A 23,551-nucleotide genomic window follows, 5' to 3' on the forward strand; every position below is an offset into this window, starting at 1 on the left:
TCAAAACAAATGGTTGAAATGGCTCTGAGCACTATGCAACTTAACTTCTGAGGTCATCAGTCGCCTAGAACTTAGAACTAATTAAACCTAACAAACCTAAGGACATCACACACATCCATGCCCGAGGCAGGATTCGAACCTGCGACCGTAGCGGTCGCTCGGTTCCAGACTGTAGCGCCTAGAACCGCACGGCCACTCCGGCCGGATTCTTCAAGACAATTCTCAGCCGAATTGTACAGGGGCAATGAAGATGCTCCTGCACCGTTTTCAATTGGAAATGTTTGATTACCCACAATACAGCCCGTAATTATCTCCCTCCGAGTTTCATCTCTGCTCACATGAACCGCTGGCTATGAAGACAACGTTTTGGCACAGACAAGGAGCTGTAGGCCAGCGTAGAGAATTGGCGGAAAGCACTGGCGGCTGCCTTCTATAACGAGGGTATTGGAAAGTTGGCACAACGCTACGACAAACGTCTAAGTCAGATCGGCGACTATGGAGATAAGTAGCTGGAAGTTGTAGCTAACTGTTACAAATAAAACAGTTTTGATTTTCACTGTGGCTTCCATTTCGCGACCAATCGTTCCATACTTTCCGAATAGCCCTCGTGTAAGGGGCAGTTAAACGAAAAGACATACGTGGAAAAATAAATAACTGAACTGTTTATTATTTCAAAAGTAACCGCCATAACTGTTAATTCATTTGTAGCACTGTGAGACTTCATGACAGCGGTTGCCAACGGAAACTTGATTGTAGCCAGGCGGGGACCTCCTCGTCCGAAGCAATTCAGCGGCCACAAATGTCTTTCTTCAGGATTCCAAAACTATAGAAACCACATGGGGAGAGATCGCAACTGTATAGAGGATATATAGGGGATGCATAGAGCTTAGTCAAAACAACCTCGTCAACATGATGGCGCCCACACATCTTCCATACAGTCCTTATCCCTCCCCAAGAACCGAGCGAGGTGGCGCAGTGGTTAGACACTGGACTCGGATTCGCGAGGACGACGGTTCAATCCCGCGTCCGGCCATCCTGATTTAGGTTTTCCGTGATTTCCCTAAATCGCTCCAGGCAAATGCCGGCATGGTTCCTTTCAAAGGGCACGGCCGACTTCCTTCCCCGTGCTTCCCTAATCCAATGAAACCGATGACCTCGCTGTCTGGTCTCCTTCCCCAACAACCAGCCAACCAACCTCCCCAAGACGTTCCCATATTTTCCATATTTTTGGTGCCCTGAAGAAAGACATTTATGGTCGTCCATATGCTTCGGACGAAGAGGTTCTCCCCATACGCAACCGCAACCATTTTTCCATGATGGCATTGACCGTCCTGTCACACAGCCGGATAAATGTATTAACAGTTATGGAAATTACTTTTGAAATGATGAACAGTTTACTTACTTTTTCCCATATGTCTCGTTTTCATTTGTCTGTCCATTGTATGCTGCCTGATGGAGCAATACAGCATTAAATCTTGACCGAATACGTGACTAAAAGCTACTTCTGTCGATATCGAAACTTCCTGTCAGTGCAGGACCTCTTTGCAATTGATATGTTTCCCGTTCCTGTAGCTTTTCATTTGCTTTCAGTAAATACAGGCTAAAGAAAACTTGAGGGAGTAGAGAAGTGTTTAACATTCTCCAACTGTGAGTTGTGTCTTCAACCGATCAGTCGAATATCAACGACGTCGTGTTAGCAGGCCGCTACCACGGCTTGAAGGAACACGCTGTCATCGTCCAGTGGATGTATGTTGACACGGGCGATTAAGTCTAGCCGGCCGAGCAAATAAACGCAACGCAGCTCAGTAGTTCTCATTCATCATCGTCTCTCTCGCTGAAACGTTTGCCCATACATTACCGAAATTCATCTCTATCAAAGCGAATATCGCCGTCTTTTATTTAATAGATACTTCCTCTCGACTATGTTCATCTGTTTCTTCATCCAGCGAATACTGTAAGCTCAGAACGAGAGCCAGTTACAGAACATTCGGTTTCAATTTCCGTTCGAACAATACTAAGTTCTTACCATAATTGATCGATACTTTAGACTTCAGGTTTTTCTAGAACGACATACTCTTTACATTTTCTTTCTTTCCTTCCTTTTTTTCCAAATAATTTGCCTCGCTGTGGTGATTAATGGAACTAAACACAAAATGGTGTGAATTCAGTACATCTTCGTTTATTTCGTTATTAGTTCTCACTGCCTGTATTCGGAGTAATATTATGACCATACTCAATGTGTACATGTGGGTTAAATGTAATGAAATTAGGACATAAGATCAGCAAGCTCGCAACGCGGTGATACCTACCATCATAAGGAAAAATAAGTCTTTCTCTAACGCTGTTTCGTCTGTATCTGGTGGAGAAATTCTCAACAAGCAGCTTATTTCACTTTCAGTTGCTGATTCTCCAACAGATTTGAATTAGATTGAGCATTACCAGTTTCCTGACACGGTTCTCCCAAACAGACTGGGTGTATCACTTTCCACGGAAACCTGGACGACTACTGTGCAATTAAAACTGCACTATTAACTGAAACAGTCTCTCAACTTTCAAGTTACTTCTGTAACCAGAATCAATCTGAAGATGAATTATATTTTATTTCGAAACCGGTTGTGTGTGACATGCTACATAAGGCTTTTAATTAACATAATCAACACAATTTATTTTCTTCATACCTTTGAATAATTTTTTACTTTTCTCCTCATTTAAAATGCAGTTGTGAAATACAGTTCGCTTAAGTCTTGAATGTACAGGGTGTCCGAGGAGGCATGGTCGGTACACAGGGATATGATAGGAACGGTCATTCGAGGTAAAAAAGTCTATCGAACATGGGCTCCAAAATGTGTGCCTTAAGGAAAGCTATTAGGACCTGTCCATCTTCTCTACTGTGAAATAGATCTCTTCTTCTGAACAAGTGTTCATAGCTCTTAAACTATGGATTCCAGAGGCCATGTTTACTAGACATTTTAGCTTCGAATGATCGTTCGTGCCTGGGTACTGACCATTCTTCCCTGGACATCCTGTATGAGTCTATCTCTTGATACTATTCACTGTCATCTTTAATTGTGTGTTGGCGTGTGACATTACTTAACATCTGTCTAAAGCTATCAGCTTGTTTCTGAATCAATAGTAATTACTTTGCTTCACTGGCAAATTTTGGAAACATTTTGTTATCCTCTCTACGCAGTGTTTAACGGGATACATTGAACGATTTTGAGAATTTTTTCTGATTTTCGTCTTCTGAATGAAATACTCAGGCAGTTAGTACTCAAATGATTCATTTAACTATTGAAGTTCCAATTCTGTCGATTCTCCTTGAACTGACATGAAAAGCGTCTCATGGCCATTCATTCCAGGTGAAAAACTCTGTATCTTGTAACTTGTATATGTTCTTATCCGGAACTTTTTGATGGAGGAATTCTGTGTATTCCACACTACAAATTTACAGATCGACAAGTTGACAGGGCTCAACATGACAAGAGTCAGTTGTAGGACCGTTTTCATAAGAATAAAAATCACTTTGCAACCGGACGTTACCAGTTGAAACAAAGAGCACTGCGAATAAATCGGATGTTCTGTAAATTACTCTAAAAACCGAGTTCCGCCAAGCGGTGACAGACAGCGGCCTCTCTACGCTTCGGACATACAAAATGCACAAAACGTGGGACGCCAATGGCAGCGTCAGGAGTTACGAGACAGTCTTATGCAAATTCTGAAGTTCTCATTGGTATTTACTTGTTACCTCATGCAAATTTCGACACGGTATAGTAAGCACAACTGGCAACCGTAAAGCGTTGTTCGGTGCGACACAAGCACAAAGAAAATGTTGCATGTTAGGTGGTCGTGGCGCAGAGGCAATCACGAAATTTAATGCCTCGCAGTCCCGTTACTCAAGCTGAAACCGTTAAATACAGCCAGATTAGAACACGTTGCGTAAAAAGAATAAATACTACACCCACATCCGTTGCCTTAAGCTTGTTCTTAAGTGCAGCACTGGTGAAATGCTTCTCTCATAATGCTAGACCTTTTCGATCTCTGCAAAACAGAGATATATTTGTGTCTGAACGTTTGTAGAAGTTCGTTCCTAATAAATAATCTCCAATCAAATTTATCGCTCAATCTCTGCCTAAAGTTTACGTATACTGGTAATTGTGATTGTGATTTGAAAGCGTCAACCGAGTTTCATCCATTACGATTTTAAAACAGGACCACTATCACAATAACCTTTTTCTAAGCTTATCGTAGGTGACTGACGTTATCCTTGTATATATATGAATCCAACTGGAATCTGTTATTTTAATGTCTTTAGGAGCCGGCCGATGTGGCCGAGGTGTTCTAGGCGCATCAGTCTGGAACCGCGCGACCGCTACGGTCGCAGGTTCGAATCCTGCCTCGGGCATGGATGTGTGTGATGCCCTTAGGTTAGCTAGGTTTAAGTAGTTCTAAGTTCTAGGGGACTGATGAACTCAGATGTTAAGTTCCATAGTGCTCAGAGCCATTTGAACCACAGCGACTGGTGGACTTCCGCACTGAGTTGAAGCAGCATGGAATGAAGTACTTGTATCCCTCATCTAATCTCAGTACAGCTCGATTCCCAGCCGCGTTTGCTCCATTATTGCTGCCGTAAGTGACAAATGTAAAATGATGCGAGATGTTCGAAATTCTGAGAAAAATAGGGGTAAGCTATAGGGAAAGACGAGTAATATATACTACGTGCAATAGCCAAGAGGGACTAATAAGATTGGACGGCAAAGAACGAAGTGCTCATATTAAAAAGGGCGTAGGACAGGGATGTAGTGTTCCACTCCTAATGTTCAATATGTATATCGAAGAAGCAATGATGGAAATAAAGGGTCAAGAGTGGAATTAAAATTCAAGGTAAAAGGATATCAATGATACGATTGGCTGATGACATTGCTAGGCTGAGTGAAAGTGAAGAAGAATGACATGATTTGCTGAATGAAATAAACAATGTAATGAGTACAGAATGTGGATTGAGAGTAAATCGAAGAAAGACGAAAGTAATGAGAAGTAGCAGAATGGGAACAGCGAGAAACTTATCAGGGTTGATGGTCACGAAGTAGATGAAGTTAAAGAATTCTACTAACTAGACAGCAAAGTAACCAATGATGGACGGAGCATGGATGACATCAAAAGTAAGCTTGCACTGGCAATAAGGGCATTCATGGCCAAGAGAAGTCTACTAGTATCAAACATAGGCCTTAATCTGAGGAAGAAAATTCTGAGAATCTACCTTTGGAACACACCATTGTATGGTAGTGAAACACGGACCGTGGGAAAACAGGAATGAATCGCGGCATTTGAGATGTGGTGATACAGACGTATGTTGAAAATTAGGTGGGCAGATAAGGCAAGAATTGAGGAGGTTGTGTGCAGAATCGGAGAGGAAAGGAATGTGTGGGAAACACGGACAAGAAGAAGTGACAGGATGATAGTACATCCGTTAAGACATGAGGGAATGACTTCCATGGTACTAGAGGCAGCTGTAGAGGGCAAAAACTGTAAAGTAAGACAGAGATTGGAATACATACAGCAAATAATTGAGGACGTAGGTTGCAAGTGCTACTCTGAGATGAAGAGGTTGGCAGAGGAGAAGAATTCGTGGCGGGCCGCATCAAACCAGTCAGTAGACTGATGGGTCAAGAAAAAAAAAGAAAAGTGGCAACTCTAAGTACTAACTTTCGCACCCTATACACTGGCCGAATTAGCTAACTATTTAATAATTTATACTCCGTACTGCACTGTTGTTGTTGTTGTCGTTGTGGTCTTCAGTCCTGAGACTGGTTTGATGCAGCTCTCCATGCCACTCTATCTCGTGCAAGCTTTTCATCTCCCAGTACCTACTGCAACATACATCCTTCTGAATTTGCTTAGTGTATTCATCTCTTGGTCTCCCTCGACGGTTTTTACCCTCCACGCTGCCCTCCAATACTAAATTGGTGATCCCTTGATGTCTCAGAACATGTCCTACCAACCGGTCCCTTCTTCTTCTCAAGTTGTGCCACAAACTCCTCTTCTCCCCAATCCTATCCAATACCTCCTCAATAGTTACGTGCTCTACCTATCTAATCTTCAGCATTCTTCTGTAGCACCACATTTCGAAAATTTCTATTCTCTTCTTGTCTAAACTATTTATCGTCCATGTTTCACTTCCATAAAGTGCATACAAATACTTTCAGATACGACTTCCTGACACTTAAATCTATACTCGATGTCAACAAATTTCTCTTGTTCAGAAACGCTTTCCTTCCCATTGCCAGTCTACATTTTATATCCTGTCTACTTCGATCATCATCAGTTATTTTAGTCCCTAAATAGCAAAACTCCTTTACTACTTTAAGTGTCTCATTTCCTAATCTAATTCCCTCAGCATATCCCGACTCAATTCAACTACATTCCATTATCCTCGTTTTACTATTGTTGATGTTCATCTTATATCCTCCTTTCAAGACACTGTCCATTCCGTTCAACTGCTCTTCCAAGTCCTTTGCTGTCTCTGACAGAATTACAACGTCATCGGCGATCCTCAAAATGGATGTTAATACCTACTCCGAATTTTTCTCTTGTTTCCTTTATTGCTTGCTCAATATAGAGATTGAATACCATCGGGGAGAGGCTACAACCCTGTCTCACTCCCTTCCCAACCACTGCTTCCCTTTCATGTCCCTCGACTCTTATAACTGTTTAAGCACAATAAGTAAAATTTCATTATTTACTATCCTTCCTGGCGTTGCGATTTTAATGACCAGAAGTATACAGTCCGCCCTGTGGATGCTAACCGACTTGTGAGATTTGAAAGGGACAGGCTATATGCACTGTGCACGTGCAGGAGGACGCCACGCCCGCAGGTGAGCGGCAGCTACGTGCTGGTGTTATCAGTCAGGGCGCGGGCTGCCCAGAGCGAGCGTGGGCGGGTGAGCGTGCTGTCACGTGCAGTGCACGTGCAGGGCCGGGGCGACACGCGACGGGCCCGCGCTCCGGCACCGTGCGCCCGCCGGTCGCTCTCCTGCACACCGTGGGCAGTCCCTGTGGAGTGGGCGGTGGCGGCCCTCCTCTGCATGCGCCGCGCGCCGCTGCGGGCCTTCCCCACGGGCGGCGCTTGCCTCACCTGACAACGCGACATGACGACCCGTCACTAACGCCTTCAGTAGCCAGCCCAATAAGTTCCGCTACGATCAGAATATACACTCGGACTTCACAGCACGGTTCCTTACATACTGCCAATACAAAAATATCTATATATGTACTAAGATGGTATCTGTTCTTTCGGACGCGTCCGAAAGAACAGATACCATCGGTGACCATGCAGCTCGTTAGAATGAAATTACAATGAAATGAACACCCTTAGATGCTTACAGGCGTTGCCATACGTCAACGGGGACGGATGAAAATGTGTGCTCCGACCGAGACTCGAAGCCGGGATCTCATGCTTACATGGCAGACGCTCTATCCATCCTCTTTTTTTTATAAAAAAATCTCCTATTGTTCGTTTTCGTTCTTTGTATCTGCTCGGGGCGGACGTCGCAGGACACCCATTTCAGTTCGTCGTTGTTCCATTAACTCAGTTTTTTTTTTATTACAGACAGCAGCTAACCCTCTGACCGAACACGCTGAGTTACCGTGCCGGCTGTCTGAGCCACCGAGGACACAGAGGATAGCGCGACTGCTGGGATTCATCTCTGGCACGCCTCCCGCGAAACCCACATTCTCAACGTATTGTCCCGCACTACATTCGTAGTGCCCCAGCCCATTATACTCTTTACTCGCATCCCGTTGCCGATTCCCGTAAGAGTTCGGCCACTGTTTGTGCATTCGCACAGAAGAAGAAGATGGTCATGTGGCCGGTGAGCCTTAACTATATATATACTAAAATTGTATCTGTTCTTTCGGACATGTCCGAAAGAACAGATACCATCTTACTATATATATATGGCTCACCGGCCACTTGACCATCTTCTTCTTCTGTGCGAATGCACAAATGGTTCACATGGCTCTGAGCACTATGGGACTTAACATCTATGGTCATCAGTCCCCTAGAACTTAGAACTACTTAAACCTAACTAACCTAAGGACATCACACAACACCCAGTCATCACGAGGCAGAGAAAATCCCTGACCACGCCGGGAATCGAACCCGGGAAAACGGGCGAGGGAAGCGAGAACGCTACTGCACGACCACGAGCTGTGGACAGCGAATGCACAAATAGTGCCCGAACTCTTACGGGAATCGGCATCGCGCCGCGAGTAATGAGTATAATGGGCGGGGGCACTACGAATGTAGTGCGGGACAATACGTTGAGAATGTGGGTTCCGCGGGAGGCGTGCCAGAGATAATTCTCTGCAGTCGCCCTATCCGCTGTCTCCTCGATGGCTCAGATGGATAGAACGTCTGCCATGTACGCAGGAGATCCCGGGTTCGAGTCCCGGTCGGGGCACACATTTTCATCTGTCCCCGTTGACGTATGTCAACGCCTGTAAGCAGCTAAGGGTGTTCATTTCATTGTAAACAAAAATTTCTCTCATAAAATTTCCTCCTGCGCATATTTCGGGCAGTAAATGGACGTTAAAGATCGGTAACTACCTTTGTTAGGATATATCGGTGGTGCTGTACAGATGGTGCAGTAGATAGCGCTTTGGGTTAGCATGCAGGAGGCCGAGGGTTCGATTCTGGGCCGTGGATTATTTGTTTTTATTTGCTAAAATTAGTCTGAGTGCTTCGGTATCTAGCGTCTTAAGTGTCATACAGTGACAGTGGCTCTTCTACACAACACCTGCAGCTACTTACTATAAACACAGAAATGGAAATACAATCGTTTCATTGCTCAGCCTTTAAATAAATCTTTAGTACGTCGTGGACACGAATTGCTTCGCACCACTGCATCTTCAAGATTACAAACTTGTTTTGTATGTACCCTCCCCCAATGGCTTCATCGATTAATACTAACTGTGATTCTTGCCACGTTCAGGTCCATTACATTTCGTTAGGGCCTTACTTCACCAGTTGGGCTAGCAACGTGTGTGTGTGTGTGTGTGTGTGTGTGTGTGTGTGTGTGTGTGTGTTTGAGAGAGAGAGAGAGAGAGCGCTACTTCACTCTGTGCTGTCGTCGGTATTTTGAATAGTTGTGTTTTTTATGTATGCGTGGCTCCTTACAAGCTACTGATTGTTAGCCAAAGAACAACGCGATGTTAGACCCGACGTGGTATTTAAGGCAATAAAGAGCAAAAATACTTGGATATTTTTGAACTGTATCTGAGGAGAAAAATATTCTTTAAGTGAAGTAAGACTGTAAAAATGGGGAGTGAATAAATACTAACAATTGAAGAGGAAAGAAAGCTAATGGAAATGATAAGGAGTAGGAAAACAGCTTCCCCGGGGCGTATAAGCAAAGAAATTGACTGCTAAGCCTAGTAAAGCACTATAGCGTTCAAATCAATTTTCGGATCGAGGACAGCATTACACTGCTTGGTATAAAAAAAGTTGACATGTTCACTCCGTGGTTTTATTTTCAGTTGGAGACGTAGTAGCCATGTAAACAAAAATCTGTAATAGCTCCTAACCAACTCCCAAAAGTGGACGTGTGCAAGTAAATTTGACGTTGAGACGGAACTAAGTAAAATTTCCGTTGTGATCAAAGACGGATTTATCTAACAAGCCACCAATATACTCACTCTCAGGGCCAAGATAGTCAAAATAAGTTATGTGACGGCATTTCACTGACGTAATGACTATAATTTTTAATGGATTTACTTTGAACGCCGCGGGACTGCTACGGTCGCAGGTTCGAATCCTGCCTCGGGCATGGCTGTGTGTGATGTCCTTAGGTTAGTTAGGTTTAAGTAGTTCTAAGTTCTAGGGGACTGATGACCTAAGTGGTTGAGTCCCATAGTGCTCAGAGCCATTTGAACCATTTACTTTGAACGTAATAAATTGTGGAAAAGTATTAAATATCAGGCTGTCCTGTGCTAAATCTTGAATCTTTGGTAGAGTGAAAACGTAACGTATTTCGATTGTGAAGTGTCTTTTAGATAGGAGCCATATTTTGCCTGCTCTTACTGGTAATTTTCGAAAGGAGATACGCTAGCACTCCTTTTGGTGCTATCCATTTTATACCCATATCTTCAATAACAACATAAACATAGCTCTAAGCACATCGTGAAGTCCAGAGTTGTCCAAACAATTCGTTTATTCAACTTGAAATACGTGTATGTTGCAAATAATGGCTAAGGATAATGGTTCAAATGGCTCTGAGCACTATGGGACTTAACATCTGAGGTCATCAGTCCCCTAGAACTTAGAACTACTTAAACCTAACTAACCCAAGGACATCACACACATCCATGCCCGAGGCAGGATTCGAACCTGCGACCGGAGCGGTCACGCGGTTCTAGACTGGAGCGCCTAGAACCGCTCGGCCACACCGGCCGGCGCTAAGGATAATGTCTAAAAGGTCTAAGTGTGAAGAAGGAAGCAAGGTTATAGTATTCCATTTCCTCGTCATAAAATTAATGTTAGCGGGGTAGCTCTGTCTGGGTTATACGAGCCGCCCCCCCCCCCCCCCCCCCCTCGCCCCAATTACCCCTTTGTCATTTCTGTGAGTTGGATATCGCGCTTCTGCAGACCGATTCATGATGTCGTTTGGAGGTTATTTCAGCCTATGAACTAAGCCGCCATTTCAGGAAGTGTGGAGTCCTCGTGGGTGACGAAACGAGGCAGGCGACCGATAGACGTTCCCCGGTGGACGCCACTGTGCGGGCTTCAAGGACCAGCGCGCGCGCCCACGGCTTTCACTGTTTGCGAGAGGCGCTGCCGCAATCTTCTGGGAACGTCCCATCCCGCTGCCAAGGAATGCTTCCTCGTATGCAGTTTCGCCATACCATGACTGGCGTGTTTTTTCCTAATTAAAATGTTTCTCACATCACTCTCTCAGATTTATTTAGAATGTTTAGTGGCTGTTTAGAGGCGAGACGCTCTTAAACAGTAGATATCACACCCAGACACAGCTCTCTGCGAGATGGTCACACACAGCAATCGTGGCCACATTCCTCCACTTCTACTCTGCTGTAACGGTGAAGATATACAGTAAACCAAGATTTACAGTGTTTTTATCGTAACAGGTCTTTTCGTGTCCTAGTATGAAGCTATTTATTTACTGTTGCCTCGTGTCTCTTTACTTCTCTTAGAAAATAACTGAACTTCCTTCAGCGTAACAAGCCAGTACTGCACATCGCTCAGGCACCGTACAAAATACTGAAGTATGAGTAATTCTGAAACAGAAATGAAAAGTATCGTATCGCTGTTGAGCTTGTTAAAACAACAGATAGTAGAAATATGTGATAAAAGGAAACTAACGAGTGTTAAGGTTGAATAAAAAAACCACACTGTTTTTCTACTACTGATTTTTGTTTATTTGATATCAGTTTTCGGCTTATTGGCCCATCTTCAGGAAACAACTGACTAACGCCAGAAAGAGACACTAGTTCGTTGGTAACTAAACATTATAAGTGAAGATACAATCCGCTTCCATAGTGCTGTGCATCAGACTTGCTTCTTAACGTTGAAATTACACTTTACATAACAGAAAACGTTAAGCACAATAAATAATTAACCTACACAATTTACAGGTTAAATGGTTATAATGCTAAATTTTGTGAGATCTTGACATTGCTTGAGGAAACTGTAACCAGAACACTCTCCATTTACGTTGTGTAATAAACATGGTTTTTAACAATGTAACTAAACTTTAGGCAATTGACAGTATTATACACAATAATCAAAATACACAATCTTACAATAGTACAGGTTATATGCAATGCAAGACTCCATAAATAAGGAAACTTACGATGGTACAGAATGGTGCGCAGGATCAGGAAAATTGAAAACAGCAGGGAGGTAAGCTTGATTGTAATGTTCCGTCGAGGTTTAGGTCTTTAGAGTCTGAGCTCAGACTCGGCTGGACAAGAATGCCAAGGAAAATCGGACGTGGTGATGCTGAAGGGATAAACTCGAAGTTTGTTTGACGTACTTCAAGGAAACTACAGAAAACTTCATGAATATGTCGCGAAGAAGAATTGAACCAATTTCTGCAGAATACGAGTGTACTTGAAAGAAACTGCCATTATACAAATGAAAGAATCGTTACAGTTTCGATCGATGTTTGGCCCATTCAGTACGTTTCTCTCACTGAGGGTGTTTTCTACCTTCTGCCGCCGTAGGGGCTCTTGGTTGTATAGAAATAGCATTTTAATCCTTCTGTTCTACTGGGTTATGCTTGTTAGAAATTTATTGCTCCGAAACCTGTGTTCTTAGTTTTCTTTTTAGCAGTTCTTCGTGGCCAAGAATATGTGTAGTAGTATATTGGTTTCAAAACACATTTTATTGGATGCCTCCTCTTTCATATGTGTGGTTCTGAAACTAGCTTTATTCCTGAGGATAGTAACATTATGCGGAAACGAACATCTAACGTAAATTGAAACATTTTCTGTGTTGAACCTGACACGTAGACAATATATTGGTGATTGTCAGCGGCGCCTCAACGAAACTGGCCTGTGATGATAGACCCAAATACCTCCTAGCCTTACCACTTAATCGCTGTGCGTCACTTTTCGGCCTCCATATTTCTTATTTCAGGTAGACCCTACGCTAGCCAGTGAGACATTTAACCAGCTACTGGTTCCGAGCAATGCAAACGGCGGAAGTGCGCGCCGGCTGACTACTGCAAAGACAGGCAGTTCGTGCGACCTCCCCGCGGGCTGTACCTGTTCCAGAAGGTTGTGCCACATCGCCCGACCAGTAAACACGAAGGTAAAACCTACCCGATGGTGTTACAATATCACGGTTGCGACCCATCGCAGACTGTTAGCATGTCTTTTGGTGTGGGCGGAAGTGCAAAGGGGAACTGACGGCCTTCCGTAGGTAGTATCGAGTCGAAGCACACTTAAATCCTTTCTTCAAGTATCATCATCACCATCATCATTTAAGACTGATTATGCATTTCAGCGTTCAGTCTGGAGCATAGTCCCCTTTGTAAAATTCCTCCATGATTCCCTATTCAGTGCTAACATTGGTGCCTCTTCTGATGTTAAACCTATTACTTCAAAATCATTCTTAACCGAATCCAGGTACCTTCTCCTTGGTCTGCCCCGACTCCTCCTACCCTCTACTGCTGAACCCATGAGTCTCTTGGGTAACCTTGCTTCTCCCATGCGTGTAACATGACCCCACCATCTAAGCCTGTTCGCCCTGACTGCTACATCTATAGAGCTCATCCCCAGTTTTTCTTTGATTTCCTCATTGTGGACACCCTCCTGCCATTGTTCCCATCTACTAGTACCAGCAATCATCCTAGCTACTTTCATATCCGTAACCTCAACCTTGTTGATAAGGTAACCTGAATCCACCCATCTTTCGCTCCCATACAACAAAGTTGGTCGAAAGATTGAACGGTGCACAGATAACTTAGCCTTGGTACTGACTTCCTTCTTGCAGAAGAGAGTAGATCGTAGCTGAGAGCTCACTGCATTAGCTTTGCTACACCTCGCTTCCAGTTCTTTCACTATGTTGCCATCCTGTGAGAATATGCATCCTAAGTACTTGAAACCGTCCACCTGTTCTAGCTTTGTACCTCCTATTTGGCACTCAATCCGTTTATATCTCTTTCCCACTGACATTACTTTCGTTTTGGAGATGCTAATCTTCATACCGTAGTCCTTACATTTCTGATCTACCTCTGAAATATTACTTTGCAAACTTTCAATCGAATCTGCCATAACAACTAAGTCAATCGCATATGCGAGACTGCTTATTTTCTGTTCACATATCTTAATTTCACCCAGCCAGTTTATTGTTTTTAAACATATGATACATAAATAATATGAACAACAGTGGTGACAGGTTGCAGCCTTGTCTTACCCCTGAAACTACTCTGAACCATGAACTCAATTTACCGTCAACTCTAACTGCTGCCTGACTATCTATGTAAAGACCTTTAATTGATTGCGAAAGTTTGCCTCCTGTTCCATAATCTCGTAGAACAGACAATAACTTCCTCCTAGGAACCCGGTCATATGCCTTTTCTAGATCTATAAAGCATAGATACAATTCCCTGTTCCACTCGTAACACTTCTCCATTATTTGCCGTAAGCTAAAGATCTGGTCCTGACAACCTCTAAGAGGCCTAAACCCACACTGATTTTCATCCAATTTATCCTCAACTAATACTCGCACTTTGACCTGAGAAGATTTTACCCACAACGCTGATTGAAGAGATACCTTTATAGTTGTTACAATCTTTTCTGTTTCCATGTTTAAAGATTGGTGTGATTACTGCTTTCGTCCAGTCTGATGGAACCTGTCCCGACTCCCACGCCATTTCAATCATCCTGTGTAGCCATTTAAGACCTGACATTCCACTGTATTTGATGAGTTCCGACTTAATTTCATCCACCCCGGCCGCTTTATTGCACTGCAATCTATTGACCGTTTTCTCCACTTCCTCAGATATGACTTTGAAAACACAGGCCGGCCACTCCCTTTGCCATCTGACTAGGAATTCCTACCCGTTTTGCTAGTCGAACATGATAATGAGCAGACCTAGTCTGTCCTCCAGAACGCCATGCAATTACCAATAGTGATGGCATCAGAAGATTTGCTTCGACGCATGAGCCAGCCTGTACTTGTACAGGGGCAAGTACTTCAATGTGCAGTTAGAATCATGAGCCGAATAGCAATTCCCATGAACGAAAAACCTTGTCAGAGACGCAAGTAGCCGCGCGGGATAGCCGCGCAGTGTTAGGCGCCTTGTCACGGCCCGCGCGGATCCCCCCGTCGGAGGTTCGAGTCCTCCCTCGGGCGTGAGTGTGTGTGTTGTCCTTAGCGTAAGTTAGTTTAAGTTACATTAAATAGTGTGTGAGCCTAGGGACCGATGACCTCAGGAGATTGGTCCCATAAGACCTTACCACAAATTTCCAATTTCCAAGACGCAAGTAGAATGAACAGCTGAGTGAGTGGGTTTACAAGTTGAAATACATCTACTTAGCCAAAGATTATAACTGTAGTGCGTACGGCAAGAGAAAATACCTGGCAGTCGAAGTGGGTTTGTCGTGGTTTCTACGCGCGCCTGCCACGGCCGTTCATACGACACGATTGTGTTTACAATTTCATGGCATCTTCTCGGTCCTGGCGTAGCGTTAGGGAACTGTGGATTTCAACGTTGCAGCTAACAGTTTCGACTTCGCGGTTGAAACCTTTTCCCGCCATGTGGCGTACTGTAAAGCACCCTCGCGCGTGAACTAAAGTCCAGTTTAATAACTGTGTTCTTTCCATCGCTTTGTCAGCTGATGTTGAGAGCATCGTGTAGAATATGTAAGTCTACAAGTTCCCGTGGGCGTTGTCACTGGAGATAAAAATGGTAGCTCATTTGGCTGTCTCGTGTTCGTCTTCAAATTTCTTCATTCCAGTCGACGTTTCGCCCCTCTCTAGTGGGATCATCTTTAGGATCTCCTGGTGTCCCTAGTCAGCTGAACACTGTGGAAGGCCAATGTCGCAATCACTCTCAAAAGGAAAAATGGCATATGTTCAAATCTTATGGGACTTAACTGCTAAGGTCATCAATCCCTAAGCTTACACACTACTTAATCTAAATTATCCTAAGGACAAACACACACACTTATGCCCGAGGGAGGACTCGAACCTCCGCCGGGACCAACCGCACAGTCCATGACTGCAGCGCCCAAGACCGCTCGGCTAATCCCGAAAAATGGCGTAAGACCCTATTTTTCAGCCAGTACAAAATAGGCCTTTCTGCGACGCAAAACGGGCGCACCTTTCTACTGCGAAATCTGCAATGTGACGTGTGACTGTGGCAAAGTGCGTATAGACGAAACTGGGAGGACGATAAAACAGTGGCACGAAAGCCACTTGCGTTTAAACCAAAGTGTGCCATTTGCAATAGCGGAACATCGGGAGAACTGCTGCCAGTTTGTAGACGTAATAGTGCCAACCAAAGAAAGTAACATTTATAGAAGGAAAGTCTGGGAAGCGCCTGAAATATCTCAGAACTGTGATGACGGATGCAGACTTCCAGTTTTGTGGCTTCCCGCCATCAAGGAAATAAATATTCAGCCGTGAGGAAAACAAACAACTACCAGGATGCCACTCTTGCACCACGGCAATAACATTTTCGTAAATGTTCATCCAATTATCGCTACGTATCGAATAACAATGGCCGACCTGTAGTAGTTTCGATCAATAACCGCACTTCTTCAGAACAAGCGCGGAATACCATCTTCTATAAGTTAACGTGACCCTGGTCTTTGACAGTGTTCAGCTAATTGAGGATACCAGAAGATCCAAGCATAAGGCTCGAAACATCGAATGGGAAGAATAAATATGAAGAGAAACATGACGCGGCCTAACAAAAAAAAAAAAAAAAAAAAAAAAAAAAAAAAAAAAAAAAAAAAAAAAAAAAACACCGTCCAAACAGCCCTTGAAGGCCCAACGGTACCGACCAGCCGCCGTGTCATCCTTACTGCGAAGGCGTCGCCGGATGCTGATGCGGAGTGGCGTGTGGTCAGCACACCGCTCTCCCAGCTGTTGTCAACTTCCGTTCAGATGGCTCTGAACACTATGGGACTTAACTGCTGAGGTCATCAGTCCGCTAGAACTTAGAACTACTTAAACCTAACTAACCTAAGGCCATCACACACATCCATGCCCGAGGCAGGATTCGAACCTCCGACCGTAGCGGTCGCGCGGTTCCAGACTGAAGCGCCTAGAACCGCTCGGCCACACCGGCCGGCTTAAACTTCCGTGACCGGTGTCACTGCTTGTCAGTCAGGTAGCTCCTCACCAAGGCTGAGTGCACCCCACTTGCCAACACCAATCGGCAGACCTGGACGGTAACCCATCCAAGTGTTAGCCAAGCCCGACACCGCTTAACGTTGGTGATCTGATGGAAAACGGTGTTGCCACTGCCGCAAGGCCATTGGCATGACGCGGCCTAGCAGTCTACCAGACTTTGCCTTCACTCCTGTGGAAAGTTCTCAGATCTGAGCTTCTTATACGGAGAACACGAATGGAATGCCAAAAAACACAGTTTTATTGTGAGCTGAGTCTGTCCCCACAGTGCGCAAAAACCAGCATCGTAGTAGCGGCTGTAGCCAATACGCTAATCACACCAATGTGGTGAGCTACCCGGAGCTAGTATCTTGTAATTAAATTTTCCTCGAGACATTGGAGTCTCATCTTTATCTTCGATAATGATGGAAGCTGAATAAATGAATTAAAATGTGTGCCAAAGCTGGGACTTGAACCAGGGTCTCCTTACTTACTAGGCAGGAATGCTGCGTAGTAATGGTCAGATTTCCTATCTGGTAAACAAGGAGACCCAGGTTCAAGTCCCGGCCGTGGCACACATTTTAATTCATTTACTCAGCTCCATCATTCGCGCAGCTAGTATTTTTATGTGTGTCTCGGGACCTCGCCGTGAGACTGACGTTGGTATCGAAAAGATATATCCCAGTTGGGCGCACGAGCGCTCCGACTGTCTGTCCGTGTGTAGCGTGAGTGTCGCGTCCGAGGTGGTTGGGTGGGGGGGGGGGGGGGGGTTGACTACCTTATGGCAGCGCTTCCTCCGAGCGCCAGACGAGTCTCTGGGGTCTGTGACATGTGCGCCGTAGTGTCTTCAGCGAGTCCTGGCCGCGTCATATGTGAGCGGAGTGGTTGGTGTGTACGAAGAGTGCTGACAGGGGAGTGGGACAGCAGACTTCAGCCACCGCGCCTCAGGTAAGGGAGGGCGGAAAGGGGGGGGGGGGGGGGAGCTGACGTATCGCCTGTCTCGAGACCACAGACCCGCTGGCTGGCCATCCGACACCGTGGAGCGACGCGCCGCTTCACCTGACCCGAGGCGTGCCGTACTAGTTGCACAGAATCACACGCTACCAGAAGGAAGGAAGATACGGGCCCGCAGCGAATTCTTCAGAGACGCAACGCAAGCTACAACTCGACACATTGGAACGCTCTGGCCTTTAGTGATTTCGGAATCTATGTTAAACCTAAATGTGGATGGCCGCACGAAGATTTGTGATACGACAGCGAAAGAAAGCTGTGACCACTGGAGGTACTCTAGTTTATTTATTTTATGTTTACCATTAGACATCAGCTTAATTTTTTGTCAGAAGTTATCCAAAACCATGTTCTGAAATAGTGTCTTGTTTCTCCACTAGGCAGTGCCACAAGTTCGTCCAAAAAAGCGTAACACAACACACACACAAATGTCATACTAACTAATGTTAATCCACCCGATGATGGAGGTTTAAACCTTGGAAACGCGTCGTGGAAATGAATAAATCGGTGACTGATAACAGGAAGTTGGCCGGAGTGGCCGAGCGGTTCTAGGCGCTACAGTCTGGAACCGCGCGACCGCTACGGTCGCAGGTTCGAATCCTGCCCCGGGCATGGATGTGTGTGATGTCCTTAGGTTAGTTAGGTTTAAATAGTTCTAAGTTCTAGGGGACTGATGACCTCAGATGTTAAGACCCATAGTGCTCAGAGCCATTTTTTTTTTATAACAGTAAACTTGTTGTTTCATTTAGTGTCAATAACAGTCACGGTAAAGCCTAACCTAAAATGTTCGCATTTAAAATTTCGTATTCTTCTACTCCGGACTACACTAGTATTTCGTATTCTTCTGTTTTCACAGATGAGTCGTACTAGTAATTCTCGGAAATAAACAGTCAGGTCACTGTTCTGCAATATTATTAATTCATCAGTGCACAACTATTGGCGATTCCACGGGAGACCGAGCTGTTGCGATACGCGCGTTCGGTCCATTTGCACCTTCCGGTTGTAAAATGTGTGGAACATCGACTTGCCGTTCCATCCGTTCCTTTATCTATGGCCGACTTTATTGCTCTGGGCTGTTTCCACGCACCGCCGTTGACCCAGACAAGTTTATTGCTCCGGAGACTAGGGGGAGAGACAACGCCAGCGAGCTGCCAACGTGGAGAGGTGTCGGTGCCGGGGAGCCGGGAAGAGTTACGGCAGCTGTCAGTCACGTCAGCGACTACGACAGGAGGGTGGGTGGGAGGAGGAGTGACGTAGGCCGCGGCCGGCCTTCTTTCTGCAGGCGGCTGAGACGCGCGCCCACCTGCGCCGGTGCACCGTTGAGCTGTGGGAAGCCGTGAAGTGGCGGCGGTTGCACGCGCTGCCCCAGACCCGACCGGCGGCACGCCGGATTCCTGTGGTCCCGTCTCGCCGCCATAAAGTTCGGCGTCGGGTGTCGGCGGCGACAGAAAATATGGCCGACTGCGCGGCGAGGGTCCAGTCGTAGGCTGGCTGCAGAGCACGTTCCGCTCCGCCGCTCCCCTTTGATTGACGGCGGCGGGAAGCTGTGTCTGCCCGGAGCAGAGAAAGCTGCACCTCGCAACGATGACGCCTTCACAAAAGAAGACGAAGTAAATATTACAGAATTCGAATCGAAAATAGCTGCCAACATGAGCAACGTAGAAGTAAATATCCTCGGAGTAGTGAAGCAACTCAAATCACTTAATAAAAGCTAGTCTTATGGTCCAGACTGTATACCAATTAGGTTCCTTTCGGAGTATGCTGATGCATTAGCTCCATACTTAACAACCATATACAACCGTTCGCTCGACGAAAGATGCGTACCGAAAGACTGGAAAGTTGCAAAGGTCACACCAACGTAGTTGGAGTAATCAACTAAATTACAAAAAAGTGTTCAAATGTGTGTGAAATCTTACAGGACTTAATTGCTAAGGTCATAAGTCCCTAAGCTTACACACTACTTAACATAAATCATCCTAAGGACAAACACACACACCCACGCCCGAGGGAGGACTCGAACCTCCGCCGGGACCAGCCGCACAGTCCATGACTGCAGCGCCCTAGACCGCTCTGCTAATCCCGCGTGGCCACTAAAGTACAGGCCCATATCGTTAACGTCGATATGCAGCACGATTTTAGAACGTACGTTGTGTTCGAACCTTATGAATTACCTCGAAGGAAACGGTCCATTGACACACAGTCAACATGGGTTTAGGAAACATCGTTCCTGTGAAACACAACTAGCTCTTTATTCACATGAAGTGCTGAGTGCTATTGACAAGGGATTTCAGATCGATTCCGTATTCCTGGATTTCCGGAAGGCTTTTGACGCTGTACCACACAAGCGGCTCTTAGTAAAATTGGGTGCTTATGGAATATCGTCTCAGTTATGCGACTGCATTTGCGATTTCCTGTCAGAGACGTCACAGTTCGTAGTAATTGACGGTAAATCATCGAGTAAAACGGAAGAGATTTCAGGCGTTCCCCAAGGCAGTGTTATAGGACCTTTTCTGTTCCTTATCTATATAAACGATTTGGGAGACAATATCAGCAGCCGTCTTCGGTTGTTTGCACATGACGTTGTCGTTTATCGACTAATAAAGTCATCAGAGGATCAAAACAAACTGCAAAACGATTTAGAAAAAATATCTGAATGGTGCGAGAAGTGGCAGTTGACTCTCAATGACGAAACGAGTGAGGTCATCCACGTGAGTGCTAAAAGGAACTCGTTAAACTTCTGTTTCACGATAAATCAGTCTAATCTAAAAGCCGTAAATTCAACTAAATACCTAGGTATTACAGTTACGAACAACTTAAATTGGAGAGAACACACAGAAAATGTTGTGGGGAAGGCTAACCAAAGGCTGCGTTTTATTGGCAGGACACTTAGAAAATGTAACAGACCTACTAAGGAGACTGCCTGCACTACGCTTGTCCGTCCTCTTTTAGAATACTGCTGCGCGGTGTGGGATCCTTACCAGATAGGACTGACGGAGTACATCGAAAAAGTTCAAAGAAAGGCAGCACGTTTTGTGTTATCGCGAAATATGGGAGAGAGTGTCATAGAATTGATACAGGATTTGGGCTCGAAATAATTAAAAGAAAGGCGTTTTTCGTTGCGACGGAATCTTCTCATGAAATTCTAATCACCAACTTTCTCCTCCGAATGCGAAAATATTTTGTTGACACCGACCTACATAGGGCGGAACGATCACGACGATAAAATAAGGGAAATCAGAGCTCGTACGGAAAGATATAGGTGTTCATTATTTCCGCGCGGCCGGCCGAAGTGGCCGTGCGGTTAAAGGCGCTGCAGTCTGGAACCGCGAGACCACTACGGTCGCAGGTTCGAATCCTGCCTCGGGCATGGATGTTTGTGATGTCCTTAGGTTAGTTAGGTTTAACTAGTTCTAAGTTCTAGGGGACTAATGACCTCAGCAGTTGAGTCCCATAGTGCTCAGAGCCATTTGAACCATTTTTTTTCTTTCCGCGCGCTATAAGAGATTGGAATAACAGAGAATCGTGAAGGTGGTTCGATGAACCCTCTGACAGGCAGTTAAATGTGATTTGCAGAGTACCCATGTAGATGTAGATGTAGATGTTCTAGAACCTGTCAACTGCCGTCAGGTCGTGGCTCTGTTGACGTTGCGTGTTATGTTTCTGTTGTGATTTTCATCGTCGTACATTCCTTATGGGAACACACGAGCTTGTACCTGTTCTGCCTGAAAAAACTCTTTGTCGCATAAGCAAGACTTAATATACCGCAAATTCCGTAATTCGCATAACCCATAATCCAGAGGAGAGAAAGACAAAACTATCCGAATAGCGATTGTTGACACTGTAAGCAGCAACCAGCCACAAATCGTTTTGGTTTACTTAAAAAGTATGCTACTATTTCCGTTTTAGAATTAATACAGTTCATCAGAGAGCTTTCATACTTCCGCCAAAACGCGTGCTGTGGTGGTTTACTAGGGAGTTGTAAAATGTAAACTTCCACGCCCGGAATTATCACAGTTATAAAATATTCCGAGCTATTATCGTATGGTCTAAGGGATTTCACTTCAAAACCCGACGTTTCGTCCCCTCTGCGAATGACGTTTTCAAGGGGGATCGTAGCTTTGTTGAATGTCCGATTCACCCCTGGCTCGCTACTAGCCCGGGTGTTTTATTGTCATTTATAGACGTTGCCACCTGCAGCGTCGTATTCTGCCTGCTTACATATCTCTGTATTTGATTACGCATGCCTATTCCAGTTTCTTTGGCGCTTCATTGTTGAACAACCTCTACTTCGGGAAAATTTTACTGTTCACGTAGGATAATGTTCTCAAATAGAAGCTAGAGGTCCGGAGAGCGCAGTATCGTCGACGTACGAACGTGTCGTCACTACGAATGGCCTTACTCTGAATCATAGGCAAGAAGGGATTGAACGCCAAACACGCGAACACACTGTGGTGACAATTTGGCGTATGATACAACACTACTGGCCATTAAAACTGCTACACCACGAAGATGACGTGCTACAGACGCGAAATTTAACCGACAGGAAGAACATGCTGTGATATGCAAATGATTTCAGAGCAATCACACAAGGTTGGAGCCGGTGGCGACACCTACAACGTGCTGACATGAGGAAAGTTTCCAACCGATTTCTCATACACAAACAGCAGTTGACCGGCTTTGCTTGGTGAAACGTTGTTGTGATGCCTCGTGTAAGGAGGAGAAATGCGTACCATCAGGTTTCCGACTTTGATAATGGTCGGATTGTAGACTATCGCGATTGCGGTTTATCGTATCGCGACATTGCTGCTCGCGTTGGTCGAAATCCAATGACTGTTAGCAGAATATGGAATTGATGGGTTCGGGAGAGTAATACGGAACGCCGTGCTGGATCCCAACGGCCTCGTATCACTAGCAATCGAGATGACAGGCATCTTATCCGCATGGCTGTAACGGATCGTGCAGCCACATCTCGATCCCTGAGTCAACAGATGAGGACGTTTGCAAGACAACAACAATCTGCACGAACAGTTCAACGACGTTTGCAGCAGCATGGACTGTCAGCTCGGAGACCATGGCTGCGGTTACCCTTGACGCTGCATCACAGACAGGAGCACCTGCAATGGTGTGCTCAACGACGAACGTGGGTACACGAATGGCAAAACGTCATTTTTTCGGGTGAATCGAGGTTGTGTTTACAGCATCATGATGGTCGCATCCGTGTTTGACGACATCGCGGTGAACGCACATTGGAAGCGTGTATTCATCATCGCCTAATTGGCGTATCACCCAGCGTGATGGTATGGGTTGCCACTGGTTACACGTCTCGGTCACCTCTTGTTCGCATTGACGGCACTTTGAACAGTTGACGTTACATGTCAGATGTGCTACGACCCGTGGCTCTACCCTTCATTCGATCCCTGCGAAACCCTGTATTTCAGCCGGATAATGCACGACCGCATGTTGCAGGTCCTGTACGGTCCTTTCTGGATACAGAAAATGTTCGACTGCTGCCCTGGCCAGCACATTCTCCAGATCTCTCACCAACTGAAAACGTCTGGTCAATGAAGGCGGAGCAACTGGCTCCTCACAATACGCCAGTCACTACTCTCGATGAACTGTGGTATCGTGTTGAAGCTGCATGGCAGTTGTACCTGTACACGCCATCCAAGCTTTGTGTGACTCAAT

General features: G+C 45.3%; 1 protein-coding gene across 1 annotated transcript in view; it reads left to right on the top strand.

Annotated features, from left to right (window-relative positions):
- LOC124798203 overlaps positions 1-23,551 on the top strand; it is a 443,817-nt gene that overhangs the window by 20,051 nt on the left and 400,215 nt on the right. The gene's annotated exons all lie outside the window — the stretch shown is intronic.

Source organism: Schistocerca piceifrons, chromosome 5, assembly GCF_021461385.2.
Source record: "Schistocerca piceifrons isolate TAMUIC-IGC-003096 chromosome 5, iqSchPice1.1, whole genome shotgun sequence".
Lineage (NCBI taxonomy): Eukaryota > Metazoa > Arthropoda > Insecta > Orthoptera > Acrididae > Schistocerca > Schistocerca piceifrons.